At 43.5% G+C, this 16,741-nt stretch overlaps 1 protein-coding gene across 3 annotated transcripts in view; it reads right to left on the reverse strand.

Moving 5' to 3' along the window:
- Positions 1–16,741, reverse strand: part of THRA (thyroid hormone receptor alpha) — a 157,708-nt gene that overhangs the window by 92,410 nt on the left and 48,557 nt on the right. The window contains exon 1 of one of the 3 annotated variants that reach the window (XM_040434586.1): positions 2,464–2,536. The exons of the other annotated variants lie outside the window; for them this stretch is intronic. The gene's annotated coding sequence lies outside the window, so the exon portion shown is untranslated. Of the gene's footprint in view, positions 1–2,463; positions 2,537–16,741 lie in introns of those variants that run through there. 3 annotated transcript variants of the gene reach the window in all.

The raw sequence follows: 16,741 nt of genomic DNA on the forward strand, positions 1-16,741 counted from the left end.
CTCCATTGACAAAAACAGACTGCCTTAAACAGCGCCTCTATGTGCAGATGGTGCTGAGAGGACAGCACCTTCTGGGGAAGATTGTCCACCTTCAGTGCCCTGCTCTGAAATTAGGAAGAAGACGGCCCTTCTATCTTGCAGGACTATATATTCATCAGGCATGAAAGGCAGATATTGGGGGGAAAAGTGAGAGTTGTAGAGCCAAGAAAAAGAGAAGAAATGATCATCAAAAGGGTAATTATTTAGCATCACTGTCCACCAGGTTTCTTTTAGGATGACTTGTTTCTCAATTTTACTTCCATCACCCTTCATTTTATGATGGAGTCTATGTCATAGGCACACAACTAAGGCCTTGTCCGCATTTCCGTGTGGACAGCGCACATACCCACTGATCTGAATGTGTCCGTTTACACATCAGTATTTTTTTTTACTAACCGTGGTTCAGTAAAAAACAAAATAACAGAAACATGCACTACTTTGGTCAATGATCCAGACCAAGCCCGTCCATTGAGTCTATGGGTATCCGTGAAAAAACACGGATACCGTGTACACAAGCTTTGAGCATGTTGACCTCCATTATTAGCCAAAGTTTCAAAATGTAATACATAGCCGTTAAAAAGAATACAACAAATATTATATAGTGTATGTGTCGGGTAAGCCACAGATCTTTAATATTTTCTCTCCTTGTTACACCAGTCCCACTATTTTCACCTGAGATAGCAGCCTTTGCAATGACCATGTACCAACCATCCTGCTTCTTAATCATGGGCAGATCTGTGTTGCACAAAATTGTTATAGCCAATGATTAAAGGCGTGTCATGCACATTGGTATAAGGCTACTTTCACACTAGTGTTAATATTTTCCGATATTGAGATCCGTCTCAATGCCGAAAAAAACCCTGCTTCCGTTTTGTCCCCATTCATTGTCAATGGGGACAAAACTTAACTGAACAGAACGGAATGCCCCAAAATGCATTCCGTTCTGTTCTCATACCGGAAAGCAAACAGCGGCATGCTGCGGTTTGCTTTCTGTCATGGGATGTGGAGCAAGACGGATCCGTCATGACCCACAATGCAAGTCAATGGGGACGGATCAGTTTTCTCTGACACAATCTGGCACAATAGAAAACGGATCCGTCCCCCATTGACTTTAAATGGAGTTCATGACGGATCCGTCTTGGCTATGTTACAGATAATACAACCGGATCCGTTCTTATAAGGGAGGTGACCTCTGTAATAAGGCATGTGCTAGAGCATGACCAGATTTTTTTCTTACATGAACAGGACTAAAAACACATTTGCAAATTAAGGCTTCATTCATATCTGTGTTCAAGGATACATTAGGAACCTCAATGCAGATTCCATAAATAAAAAAAAGGAGGAGAAAAGAGCACAGCGTGCTGCGCTATTTTGTCCAGACTCTTCCACACACCAGTGAATCAGGGACACACAGATCCTTTGATTTTAATGTGTTTTTCACATATCCCTGCTTTTCCACTGACTACTTTGCTCTATGCTGCGGACCAAACACTCCCATTGAAGTCTATGGGTCTTTGAAAATCACAGACAGAACACAGATGACACATGCAGAGCAAAGTTGGATTCTTTGCGATTCAAGGGGTCGCAGTCGCAAATATCGTATTCATTTCTATGGGATAACCGCTACACTGCGATATCCTGGCCGCGACAGCTTTCTCGTGACCAGTGTCGCTGTGTAGCCATACCCTTAAAGCATTAAAGAGGTTCTCCAAGATGTTTATACTGATGACCTATCCTCTAGATCAGGCATGGCCAACCTGAGGCTCTCCAGCTGTTGCAAAACTACAATTCCCATCATGCCCGGACAGTCCACAGCTATCAGCCTACAGCAGGGCATGGTGGGAGTTGTAGTTTTACAACAGCTGGAGAGCTGCAGGTTGGCCATGCCTGCTCTAGATAGACCATCAGTATCTGATCGGTGGCAGTCCGACACCAGGGGCCCCCGCCGATCAACTGTTTGAGAAGGCTCCTGTGAGAAGGAGGTGCACAGACAGGCAGTTTATACTCTAACAGGAATTTAAGAAAAGTATCATTACTTTAGAAAACCTAAGGGTACAACCACACAACGCGGTCGTGTCATGGTTGCGACGCAGCCGCTCTGTGGTTGAGTACCAGTCGGCCGTATAGGCTACTGATGGATCTTGTTAACTAATGGAGACCGCACTGTTTAGTCAATCTGCATTGTTAATAGCCGCGCTGTGTGGTTGTACCCTAAAGAGACTGAACGAAAGAGAAGGACATTAAGACCCTGAATTGAGACCGAAAGATAAAGGAGGTAAAAAGTGCATTACATGGATCCTATAAGGTCTAGAAGGATATTTATTAAAACTGCAAAGAATAAGTTAAAGAGGACCTGTCACCAAACACTGTGCTGCTGCTTCCCTGCGCATGGCATGCTTTACCCTATGTTGCTGCCCCTCTCACCTCGTTCTTGTGCCCATAAACTTCCAGCACCACACATGTCAATCTGAAGTGACCAGCCATAGAGGTGTGGCTCACTACCTCGCTTCTTTGCACGGGGAGGTTTCTCTCCGCTGTGACGACGTCCGTCACACACATCCTCCAGCTGCAGCCTGATCTCGTGAGACTTACTAATTCTTGCGAGACCATGCTGCATACCATCTCCTACTGCAGGGGTCAGCCACCTACGGCACTCCAGTTGTTGCGAAACTACAACTCCCAGCATGCTCCGTTCACTTCTAAGGGAGTTCTGAGAACAGCCAAGCAAGTGTGCATGCTGGGAGTCGTAGTTTCACCACAGCTGGAGTGTCGGAGGTTGCTGATCCCTGTCCTACTGGGACAGCGTCTCACTGAGCGGAGTGAGATGTCGCGGCCAAAAGCAGACTCTGGTCAGAGTGAGGCACTGTGCCGGCAGATAGTATGCAGCATGGTCTTACGAGAATTAGTAGGTTTTGTGAGATCACGCTGCAGCTGGAGGGCGTGTGTCACGGAGATCGTCACAGCGGAGAGAAACATCTCCATGCAAAGAAGCAAAGTGGTTGGCGGGGGGGGGGGGGGGGGGGTGCAGTATTCAATAAGATCGTCTGTGTTCTCCTGACAGCACACACACACTGATTTTAATGTGTATATTCCCAAATCCATGATTTACCACGGTCCGGAGTTACACCACAGAAGCATGCCCTATTTTTGACTAGGTTTATGAATCCTTCATGCACATTATAGTCTATGGGTCCATGAAAAAACACGGACACAACAAGGATGACATCCATGTTTTCTGGATCGTTGCCAGGAGATGCTCTTGAAAAGCTGAGCAATGTCTGTGCAATACGTAGGACCAGGCTCGGACTGGACCACAGGGGTACAGGGGAATCCCCCGGTGGGCCCCTGAGCAAGGTAGGCCCCTAGTCTCCCACGCCCTGCACAAGTGGCACATAACACATTAGATTTAGTACACTACATACATATATTCAATGTACAGCACCTCAACCAGCTTATGTTCATATAAAGAAACTTGTTAGATTATTTATTATATTTGAATGTATCCGTACGGTGGGCCCCCAAAATAAATTTTACTGGTGGTCCCTAGGTACCCCAGTCCGACACTGCGTAGGACACACAGAGGGCACAAAATGTACACACGGACCAAGCATGAATCCTTCATGGACATCTTCACGGATGAAGAATTGACAATCTTGTCACTGATGTCATCCCGGAAGTGTGAATGAGTCCTTATACTCGAAGTAGATATGACCAGAATCAAGTCCATAATCACATCTTGGCTGTTTGGCTGACAATACAAGTGAGATACCTGTCAGCTGGACAAGCTGGTTAGGCCAGCAGCTATCTCTCCCAATTCCCCCAATACACATTTGGCTTGGCTGAGCGGCATGTGTTCTGAACAAAGAGAGAGCTGTAAGTTAAAGTCGGACTCCCCTGGCGGCAGCTTAACGCTCCAAGAACAAAAGGATCAGACATGTTGAATCCAACAGCCCAATCCTTACTTAACCCCAAATTCGCTGTTGGGGGAAGTGTCGGGAGGAACCCATAAACATTAGATAGATGACTGATTCCACCAAAATGGGAGGGCTTGGCCAATAATAAACTATAAGTAAGAAGAGTGGTCTGCTCAGTTGTCTCATGAAGAGATTCATACACATCTGGAGCTTGGTTCAAGTCTCAAAATTTGTTAATTAAAGGGGTTTTCCAGGCTCCTGATATTATTGAAACATCCTCAGGATAGGTAATTAATATCAATCAGTGAGGGTCCGGTCAGCTGTTCCCTGCAGCCTCCTGCACTGGAACTAGCACTTTGAATGGTACAGGATGCACAGCTCCATTCAAAGTGTATGGCTGTGTCGCGGTTACTGCATTTACTTCCATGGGAGATGACCTGCAGTAACCCAGAACGGCCACTACACTTTGAATGGAGCTGTTGTTCCTGCTACATTCGAGAACTAGTTCTGTTGCAAGAAGCTGCAGGGAGCAGCAGATCGGTGGGGGTGTGGGGTGTCGTAACCTCACCAAGCGGCTGTTAAAGGGGTTGTCAGGGCTTTTTCTATTGATGACCTATCCTTAGGATAGGTCATCAATATCAGATCGGCGGTGGTCCGACACCCGGCACCCTCGCTGATCAGCTGTATGAGGAGACAGCGCGCAGGGCGCACGTGCCGTCTTCCTTCTCTCTTCCTGTCCGCTGTCCCATAGACATACAGCAGCCTGGACAATCTCTTTAATAACCGTTCCAATATCAGGAGCCTGGACAACCTCTTTAAATAAGAATTCTTATTTAAAGTGTTCATTTTCTGGCTTCTCCTCACACTAAGGGCTCATTCAGACGGCCGTATGCTGTCCGCAAAAATACTGAATGCTATCCGTTTTTTTGCGGATCCGCAAAAAAAATGAAACATGTCCTATACTTGTCCGTGAAAATCAGGACATGGCCCCATTGAAGTCTATGGGTCCGCAAAAATACTGAATGCTATCCGTTTTTTTGCAGATCCGTTTTTTTGCGGATCCGCAAAAAAACGGATAGCATTCAGTATTTTTGCGGACAGCATACGGCCGTCTGAATGAGCCCTTAGGCCTTCTGCACACGAACGTAGGTGTCCCATTGCCGTATTGCGGACCGCATATGCGGATCTGCAACACACAGGCACCGTTCCGCGAGCATTCCGCATCACGGATGCGGACCCATTGACTTGAATGGGTCCGCAAATCTAGAGATGCGGAAGGGAAGCACGGAACGGAACACTACAGAAGCACTACGGAGTGCTTCTGTGGGGTTCCGTTCCGTAATTCCGTCCCGCAAAAAGATAGAACTTGCTCTATCTTTTTGCAGAACGGACAGATGCCGACCCATTCAAGTTGAATGGGTCTGGATCCATCCCCGGCGGCCGCACGAAATTGGGGACCGCTGCACGGAACGAAACGAATACATTCGTGTGCAGGAGGCCTACGTTATAGAATTACTCGCCTCCACCATACCAAAAACATTCATGTCTGTAGGGTCTGGCACCCTGGAGAAACATAAAAGCAAAAAGCACTTAGTGCCATATCTCAATATCCGCACTGTAGCTGTCCAACCACAGTTATAAGCACTGGAAATAAAACGGTATCAGGATACTGAATTATAGAGATGGCAATATTATCTTTACTATCAGTAATACTTTTGGAGGTGTGGGGGATGCAGACCCTTGGTATTTGGAAAAAAAAGCATTTAGCTCAATTGCACGTTATACGCCTCTTGACTCACTTGTCTATTTTTTTTAGAATGGTTTTAAGGATCAAATTTCCAGGCATTTCCAAAGAGTTAAAGTTAGGGGGTGGGGGGGCATAAGAAGTTGGGTTCTAAATACAGAGAAATTATAGCTTCTATGTATGCAGGAAATATGTGATTTCTTGAACTAGACACTACCACAATACAAACATTCATAGAAGTACCAAAATAGGCATCAGCACAATGTCTGCCAGGTTAACCTCTCCAGATCTACACAACCGTCTCTGTCATGTACACTAAAATCATATCAAAACCAAGCACCAGAAGTGGTAATGACACACTCAGGACACTAGAAGGTAACTGACTGAACGTGCGGGCGAAAACATCAATTTTTCCCTGAACAGAAAATGCAAATAATTTCAGCGGCTCAACCCTTTTTAGATTCTGGATTTGGGGTGCTCTACCTTCTAATAACCCACAGCCAGATAGTAATTTCAAGGATTTAACTTGTGGCAGGCAAACCCCTCATCTGAAATTATTGGGCAAACACCAATAATATACGAATGTAATTTATTATATAGATAATTCATTAATACAACAATGTATCAGTAGTTCATATTCAATATTATATTAGCTCTGCCCTTGCCAAATACAAAAAACATACAAAACAATATAAAATATATAATAAAAAATTTGTATAAATGCTGGTCTCGCCAAAAATTATATAGCTATGCTCTGTTGTAATATATTGTTACCAAGCATAACTAGTGTAGGTTTAGTATCTAAAGATACAAACACCACCACGAGCAAACACTTGCACCACAACCTAACATATTGCAGATTTATCAACACTAGTGTAAAGGAAAACTGGCTCAGTTGCCCATAGTAACCAATAAGATGAATTTTTGGAACTCCTTTGGAAAAGGTGGAATCTGATTGGTTGCTATGGACAAAAAGACAGTTTTCCTTTGCATCAGTTTTGATAAATCTCCCCCATTGTCTCTACAGATCACTACTAGTGTTGAGCGAAGTTGTGTTTTCAAGTTCGGCGTACAAGGTTCGGGTTATTAGTTATGGTCCGTGGTAGCGGAATCCATAATGGAATTCTTAGATAACCCGAACCTTGAAAACAAGTTCGCTCATCCCTAATCACTACTAATGTTCACATATGCATTTACAAATCTGACTGCTCCGGCAGAAAAACAGCCTGGTGGAGTTGACCAGATCCGCGTAGCCAGATAACGCCATGCACCGGTGTATTCTATTGACTATATTGAGATGCGCCCAGTATCTGGCCACTAGGCATCATAAATGCTGGTTTTTGGCCAGAAAACAGTCATGCATGCACGGCTTTTTGTTCGGCTGAAAGCCGCTATTTTGCTATTTTTCCTGCCTGATCCCATTATAGTCAAAGGGGATTCAGGCATGAACAGCATTATCCAGCTATGCCGAATCTGGTCAGTTCAGGCATGCTCTGCCAGAACAGCCTGTATGCATGAACATACCCTAATGAATGCAAGGCTTAACCATCCTCAACTGAAAGTTGTGGTATGATTTCAAGGTGGAAACAATGACTTGTCGCTGGTATAATGTATGCTTTATTGAGCAACTGAAGAGGAAATTACCTTGATAAGCATGGACCAGTGTATTTCCGTTTACTATTCTTTACAACTTGTTGCAGCACTATTTTAACTTTATCAGAACTACGGATACCATGAAGGACCACATTATAAATGGGGCCTGTCGTACGACACTTCAAGTGCTGTCATGGCTTATGTTACGAACAGTCTCAGATGTGAACATAGCCTAAGTCCAAAAGTTGAGTCCACTGTGGGAATTGCAAAGTTAATGGCCATTTACAAGCGGCTGAGAATCCCTAATATAATTGTTAACAAGTGTTCAAAAAAACGCTTGTCATGAATTATCTGGCGGTGTAAATGTACCGCCGATTCCCCGATGAACAAGCAAAATGCTAAAACAACGAGTCAGTATGGGGAAGAGCGATGGCATTAGCGATCGCTCCTCCCCATACTGTGGAGAAGATTTACATGCAGCGTTCTTCACCACTAACTAGCAGGCTATTGTCGGGAAGGAACGTTTCATCTGGTGTTCTCTCTGTAAACTATGGATAACTGATTAACAGCATTAATTACATTATCAGACACCTTAGTGACTGACTATAGCAATGGCTCTCCAGCCACGGTGAATGTACAACAAGCATGTCTGAGGTTGTAGTTCACCAAAGCTGGAGACTGCATGTCTAGAGGAAGCGGTGAGGTTCTCTACGAATATAAAGCTCAGCAGCAGAACGTTTAGTAACTGGTAAATAGGAGGCATGTTGTGGGTTCTGCAACAACAACAAAAAATTACACCCTCTTTAAAAGGGCAAGAATGATCACCTCATCTGCCTCCGAATCATCTCAAGACTTTCACGATGCTCAGGAACAGTTGTAGTCACACTTTCACTACAGTCTCACACACAACATACAGAGAGCACTGCCTGCTAGTTCATGACCTCTTCTGGGATTATTCACCCCCCCCCCCCCCCCCCCCCCCCCCCCCGCTCATATGCGGCAGGTCTCCACATGCACATACAGAGCACACCCCACATTTCCTCTGATGTCTTCTTACAACCAATTAACCCCTTCACTGTTAAAATCCCTTCTGAGATGCAACCTGCAGAGCTCATCTTTATGTCGGTACACCATGATATACAATACATTATAATACCCAAGTAGAAATAGCACGGTGGCTCAGTGATTAGCATTGGTGCCTTGCAGCGCTGGGGTCCTAGGTTCAACATCTGGATGGAGTTTGTATGTTCTCCCCGTGTCTGCGTGGGGGTACACCGGTTTCCTCCCACAGTCCAAACACTTACTGACAGGGACCTTAGATTGTGAGCCCTGTTGGGGACAGCTTGATACTAATGTCTGTAAAGCGATGCGGAATATAGTAGTGCGATATAAGTGCATAAATAAATATGTGCATTTTGTCATGTTTTTTTCGATTCTTTTTTATTACTTTTGGACATACAATATAGAGAGCAGAATAAGTGTTAATACTTTAAAATAAACTGTTGAATACACATTAACCCATCCAGGACTGGGCCAGTTTCTGTTTTTTACTCCCAGCCTTCCCAGAACCATAGCTTTTTTATTTTTCCGTTCACACCAACAATAAGTGGCTTCTACTAACTTCCTCTACATAATAAATGCTATTTGCTGAAGTTAGACAACCCCTTTAAGGATGTAGTGGGGAGCTGGAAAAAAAATTCCAAACGGGGTGGAATTGGAAAAAAAATGCAAATCCACCTCAGTTTTATGGGTTTTGTTTTTATGGCATTACCTATGTGGTGATAGCACATTTGTATAGTTTTTCTTGCATTTAAATACTGAAAAATTAAAATGAAAAATGAAATTTGTTTTCATCGTCATATTCTGACCTGTCTAACTTTTTTTCAGTATGTGTATGGAGCTGTGGGAGGTCTGATTTTTTGTGGGGTGATCTGTTGTTTTCATTGATTATTGTGCACGTACGTGTCAAGGGTAAATTCAGTTGCAAGTCCCCCCAAGGTAGTGGCTGATTGCGAGTAAAATATTCGCCTGCATAGTACTAAACAATATAGTAGGACCCAGTTCACATTTAGGCCTCTTTCACACGAGCGTGTCCGGATAAGGTCCGGATGCGTTGCGGCAAACCCGCGCGAGTAGGTACGCAATTGCAGTCAGTTTTGACTGCGATTGCGTTCCGTTGTTCAGTTTTTATCGCACGGGTGCAATGCGTTTTGCACGCGCGTGATAAAAAACTGAATGTGATGGATCATGTGACGGACCATGTGATGAGCATAGTGAGGTCATCAAAGGTCCTATTCCTCACAGAACAAGACAGAAGAGATGCCGGCTGCGCAGTTAAATTATTATTTATTTATTTTTTAACCCCTCCAGCCCTATTGTACTATGCATTCTGTATTCAGAATGCTATTATTTTCTCGTATAACCATGTTATAAGGGAAAATAATACAATCTACACAACCTTGAACCCAAACCTGAACTTCTGTGAAGAAGTTTGGGTCTGGGTACCACATTCAGTTTTTTATCACGCGCGTGCAAAACACATTGCACCCGCGCGATAAAAACTGAACAACGGAACGCAATCGCAGTCAAAACTGACTGCAATTGCGTACATACTGGCGCGAGTTTGCCGCAACGCATCCGGACCTTATCCGGACACGCTCGTGTGAAAGAGGCCTTATGGTGCTTTTTTTATTTTTTTTATGCTAAAACATGGAATGGATCTAAACAGAGAAATGAAAGGCCAGCACCGCACATTAAAATCATGCTGATGTCAGGGAGGTAAGGAATTTTAATGCATAAAAAAAAAAATATATAAAATTTTACAGTTTGATAGCTGGCCTATGGCTAGGAGTGCCACTTCACAGAAAGAAACAGGGGCTGCAGCGCTACAGCACTTCTGCAGCTCTTTGTTATCAGTAGAAATGAGCACATTTCTGGTTATGAAATTCGTTTGCGATTCGTTTACTGGTAAAAAGTAAATTGCGTTATGGATTCTGTTACCACGGACCATAATGTAATTCTATGACGGAATGCATAATGGAATGCCTTTAGAAGCATTCCGTTATTCATTCCGTCATAACGGAAACTGGCCTGCATAACGGAAACTGGACAGATCGCAAACGAAGCGTGAACAAATTTCAAAATATAAAATTTGCTCATCTCTAGTTATCAGGATCAGTGGGGTTCTAAGAGGTTGGACCACCACCGATCATTACTGAAGGCATATTCAAGTGACACACCACTTTATGAGTTGGAAATCCACCCCCTTTAAAGGGGTTATTCAGCACTTCAGTGGCCCACCCACAGTGGGGTTCATACTTACCTGGTCCTCACCTCTGGGTTCTGCTCCATTGCTCCAAGGCCATCTTTTTAATGCTCTGGCATCAACATCCTGTTGATAGGCACCACATGACCACTGTAGCCAATCACTGGCCACAGTGGTGACCTGTCAACTATCTGGCACGTCAATGGGTCATGGGACAAGGTAAGTATGGACACCACCACAGGTTGGCTACTCTCTAAGGTCTTTTTAGGTCTTGGATAGCCCCTTTAATTTGTGGAAGAACAATTTTCAAATACTGAGCCACAATTCAGTGGAATATCTGATGTACTAGTAGCAACTCCCAAAAAGCGTGACTGCCTTTTGCTCAAGATCTAACACCAATGACCGCCTCCATTAACATGTACGGTCTCCTCAGCTGAACGCTCATTATTAATGTCTATTAAGGTGGGCTGGCAAACCCTCGAGTGCCACTCACCTCAGAAAAGAAACAGCAAAATAATATACTGTTCACACCGGAGCCCAAAATAGGTAATCATTCCAGTGATTGACGACACCAGTGCCCTACCGACTTATCACCTATGATAACAAGTAGGGAGTATTTATTCATATTCGACCATATACTCGCTTAAAAAACGACTGTTGATTGTGTTCAGACAGGTCTACTCATCATGCCTATCGGTGAAAGGTCACATGCACATTTACATACCGCGATACCCTGCTGCGAGATACAAGCTTGACTCTTGATACAGACCACGTGATATGCCGGCGTCTGCCTGAACAGCGTGGAGAAGCTAATACAGCAGTAACTTCCATATCGGCTATGTAATGCCGTATTTTGGGACATGAAACTACAATCCACCTAGAAGCAGGTAAGAACCTGTATATGCGGTTATTATAGTGCAAACCAGCACTCGATCTATTATTATCGGCAATAACTAAACCGCAACTAAACCGCAATTATATCCAGGACTTTTTTCATTCTTATTAACCCCTTAAGGACCGGGCTCATTTTCACCTTAAGGACCAGGCTCATTTTCACCTTAAGGACCAGGCCATTTTTTGCAAATCTGACCAGTGTCACTTTAAGTGCTCATAACTTTAAAACGCTTTGACTTACCCAGGCCGTTCTGAGATTGTTTTTTCGTCACATATTGTACTTCATGACACTGCTAAAATTGGGTCAAAAAAGTTAATTTTTTTGCATAAAAAAATACAATTTTTACCGTAAATTTTGAAAAATTAGCAAATTTCAAATTTTCAGTTTCTCTACCTCTGTAATACATAGTAATACCCCCAAAAATTGTGATGACTTTACATTCCCCATATGTCTACTTCATGCTTGAATTGTTTTGGGAATGATATTTTATTTTTTGGGGATGTTACAAGGCTTAGAAGTTTAGAAGCAAATTTTGAAATTTTCAGAAATCTTCAAAATCCCACTTTTTATGGACCAGTTCAGGTTTGAAGTCATATTGTGAGGCTTAGATAATAGAAACCTCCCAAAAATGACCCCATTCTAGAAACTACACCCCTCAAGGTATTCAAAACTGTTTTTTCAAACTTTGTTAACCCTTTAGGTGTTCCACAAGAGTTAATGGCAGATGGAGAAACAATTTTGAAATTTATATTTTTTGGAAAATTTTCCAATATAATCAATTTTTTCCAGGAGTAAAACAAGGGTTAACTGCCAAACAACACTCAAAATGGGTTGCCCTGATTCTGTAGTTTGCAAAAACACCCCATATGTGGTCGTAAACTACTGTTTGGCCGAACGGTAGCACATAGAAGGAGGGGAACACCATATGGGTTTTGGAAGGCAGATTTGGCAGGACTGGTTTTGTTTATACCATGTCCCATTTGAAGCCCCCTGTTGCACCCCTAGAATAGAAATTTCAAAAAAGTGACTCCATCTAAGAAAGTACACCCCTCAAGGTATTCAAAACTGGGTTTACAAACTTTGTTAACCCTTTAGGTGTTCCACAAGAGTTAATGGCAGATGGAGAAACAATTTTGAAATTTCTATTTTTTGGAAAATTTTCCAATATAATCAATTTTTTCCAGGAGTAAAACAAGGGTTAACTGCCAAACAACACTCAAAATGGGTTGCCCTGATTCTGTAGTTTGCAAAAACACCCCATATGTGGTCGTAAACTACTATTTGGCCGAACGGTAGCACATAGAAGGAGGGGAACACCATATGGGTTTTGGAAGGCAGATTTGGCAGGACTGGTTTTGTTTATACCATGTCCCATTTGAAGCCCCCTGTTGCACCCCTAGAATAGAAATTTCAAAAAAGTGACTCCATCTAAGAAAGTACACCCCTCAAGGTATTCAAAACTGGGTTTACAAACTTTGTTAACCCTTTAGGTGTTCCACAAGAGTTAATGGCAGATGGAGAAACAATTTTGAAATTTCTATTTTTTGGAAAATTTTCCAATATAATCAATTTTTTCCAGGAGTAAAACAAGGGTTAACTGCCAAACAACACTCAAAATGGGTTGCCCTGATTCTGTAGTTTGCAAAAACACCCCATATGTGGTCGTAAACTACTGTTTGGCCGAACGGTAGCACATAGAAGGAGGGGAACACCATATGGGTTTTGGAAGGCAGATTTGGCAGGACTGGTTTTGTTTATACCATGTCCCATTTGAAGCCCCCTGTTGCACCCCTAGAATAGAAATTTCAAAAAAGTGACTCCATCTAAGAAAGTACACCCCTCAAGGTATTCAAAACTGGGTTTACAAACTTTGTTAACCCTTTAGGTGTTCCACAAGAGTTAATGGCAGATGGAGAAACAATTTTGAAATTTCTATTTTTTGGAAAATTTTCCAATATAATCAATTTTTTCCAGGAGTAAAACAAGGGTTAACTGCCAAACAACACTCAAAATGGGTTGCCCTGATTCTGTAGTTTGCAAAAACACCCCATATGTGGTCGTAAACTACTGTTTGGCCGAACGGTAGCACATAGAAGGAGGGGAACACCATATGGGTTTTGGAAGGCAGATTTGGCAGGACTGGTTTTGTTTATACCATGTCCCATTTGAAGCCCCCTGTTGCACCCCTAGAATAGAAATTTCAAAAAAGTGACTCCATCTAAGAAAGTACACCCCTCAAGGTATTCAAAACTGGGTTTACAAACTTTGTTAACCCTTTAGGTGTTCCACAAGAGTTAATGGCAGATGGAGAAACAATTTTGAAATTTATATTTTTTGGAAAATTTTCCAATATAATCAATTTTTTCCAGGAGTAAAACAAGGGTTAACTGCCAAACAACACTCAAAATGGGTTGCCCTGATTCTGTAGTTTGCAAAAACACCCCATATGTGGTCGTGAACTACTGTTTGGCCGAACGGTAGCACATAGAAGGAGGGGAACACCATATGGGTTTTGGAAGGCAGATTTGGTAGGACTGGTTTTGTTTATACCATGTCCCATTTGAAGCCCCCTGTTGCACCCCTAGAATAGAAATTTCAAAAAAGTGACTCCATCTAAGAAAGTACACCCCTCAAGGTATTCAAAACTGGGTTTACAAACTTTGTTAACCCTTTAGGTGTTCCACAAGAGTTAATGGCAGATGGAGAAACAATTTTGAAATTTCTATTTTTTGGAAAATTTTCCAATATAATCAATTTTTTCCAGGAGTAAAACAAGGGTTAACTGCCAAACAACACTCAAAATGGGTTGCCCTGATTCTGTAGTTTGCAAAAACACCCCATATGTGGTCGTAAACTACTATTTGGCTAAACGGCAGGACATAGAAGAAGGGGAACGTCATTTTTGGAAGGCAGATTTTGCTGGACTGGTTTATTGACACCATGTACCCTTTCAAGCCCCCTGATGCACCCCTAGAGTAGAAACTCCATAAAAGTGACCCCATCTAGGAAACTACGGGATAAGGTGGTTGTTGTTTTGGGACTATTTTTGGGGTAAATTTGATTTTTGGTTGCTCTATATTAGTCTTTTTTGAGGCAATGTAACAAAAAAATGTAATTCTAAAATTGTTTCTACATTCACTATTTGGTTTTGTGGAACACCTAAAGGGTTAACATAGTTTGTAAAGTAACTTTTGAATACCTTGAGGGGTGTAGTTTCTTAGATGGGGTCACTTTTTTGGAGTTTCTAGTCTAGGCTACATCAGGGGGGGCTTCTAATGGGACATGGTGTCAAAAAAAAAAACTGTCCATCAAAATCTGCCTTCCAGAAACCATATGGAGTTCCCTTCGTTCTATGCCCTGCCGTGCGGCTATATAGCCATTTACGACCACATATGGGGTGTTTCTGCAAACTACAGAATCGGGGCAATAAATATTTAGTTTTGTTTGGCTGTTAACCCTTGCTTTATTACCGGCAAAATGGATTCAAATTGAAATTTTGCCCAAAAATTGGTGTTTTGGCACAGTTTTTATTTTATATTTTTAACACCGTTCATCCGAGGCGTTTGGTCAAAAGTTATTTTTATAGCGACGACTTTTACGCACGCGACGATGCCCAATATGTATGGCTCTCAGACTTTGGAGACACTAAGCAGGCATCCTAAAACTGCGGCCCTCCAGATATTGTAAAACTACAATTCCCACCATGCCCTGCTGATGGCTGTAGGTTGTCTGGGCATGCTGGGAGTTATAGTTTTACAACATCTGGAGGGCCGCAGTTTGAGGATGCCTGCTCTAAAACTAATATTTTTTGGGGAAAGAAAAATTGTTTCCGTGTCTCCAAAGTCTGAGAGCCATAGTGTTTTATGTTCTCTAGTGGACTGTTGAGGATTATAAAAATTTAGTACTCCATGGAAGTGTGATACTCCCTGAAGCAATTGATAATGCAGAGGCCCGGATGATCGGGGCAAGTGTCACATTGAGTAGTGGTGTCCTTCCGTATCCCCCTCTTGTGACACACTCTGCACTTTTTTTGGGTTCGTCCCTTCTTTCCAGTATGGGGGACCACACCTGGAAAGTGTTGGCCAGGGACGATCCGGGCGCCTCCAATTCCCGAGGTACTCCGGCCTGCTCTTTCCCGGTCCGAAAAGATCAGGTCTTTGAGGACTGCCTCATAGAACTGGAGGAATGTCCCTGTGCTGCCAGCGCTTCGGGATAGTACAAAAGAGTTGTACATGGCAACCTGTACCAAGTAGACCGCAACTTTTTTGTACCATGCCCGGGTTTTGCGCATGGCGTTATATGGCGTGAGGACTTGATCAGAGAGATCAACTCCTCCCATATACCGATTGTAGTCGACGATACAATCGGGCTTGAGGACCGTTGCCGCGGTACCTCGCACAGGGACAGGGGTGGTGCCGTTACCGTGGATTGTGGACAGCATAAGGACATCCCTCTTGTCCTTATACCTGACCAGCAACAGGTTTCCACTGGTAAGGGCACGGGTCTCACCCCTGGGGATAGGTACCTGGAGGGGGTAGGCAGGGAGGCCGCGTTGATTTTTCCGCACGGTCCCACAAGCGAACGTGGATCTGGCGGCAAGGGACCTGAACAAGGGAATGCTGGTATAAAAGTTATCCACGTACAAGTGGTAACCATTATCCAGCAGTGGGTACATAAGGTCCCACACGAGTTTCCCGCTAACACCCAGAGTGGGGGGACATTCTGGGGGTTCAATACGGGAATCTCGCCCCTCGTACACACGAAATTTGTAAGTGTACCCTGAGGCACTCTCACAAATTTTGTATAGCTTCACGCCATACCTCGCCCGCTTTGTGGGAATGTATTGGCGGAAACTGAGTCTCCCCTTGAACGCAACGAGAGACTCATCAACCGCGACCTCCCTTCCAGGTACGTAGGCCTGCTGAAATGTGGCCCCAAAGTGATCGATGACCGGCCGTATCTTATACAGCCGGTCATAGGCAGGATCACTTCGGGGGGGACATGCTGCATTATCGGAATAATGCAGACATTTCCGGATGGCCTCAAACCGGTGACGTATCATGACCATACTGTACAGTGGGGTCTGGTAGAGTATGTCCCCACTCCAGTATTGCCTGACACTGGGTTTTTGGACTAGACCCATATGCAGCACGAGGCCCCAAAATGTCCTCATTTCGGCTGCACTGACCGGCGTCCAGCCACCGGGTCTAGCCAAAACTGAGCCTGGGTTTTGAGCGACGAACTGTTGGGCGTACAGATTCGTCTGCTCCACCATCAAATTCACCAGTGAG

This window comes from Bufo bufo, chromosome 6 (genome assembly GCF_905171765.1).
Source record: "Bufo bufo chromosome 6, aBufBuf1.1, whole genome shotgun sequence".
Classification (NCBI taxonomy): Eukaryota; Metazoa; Chordata; class Amphibia; order Anura; family Bufonidae; genus Bufo; species Bufo bufo.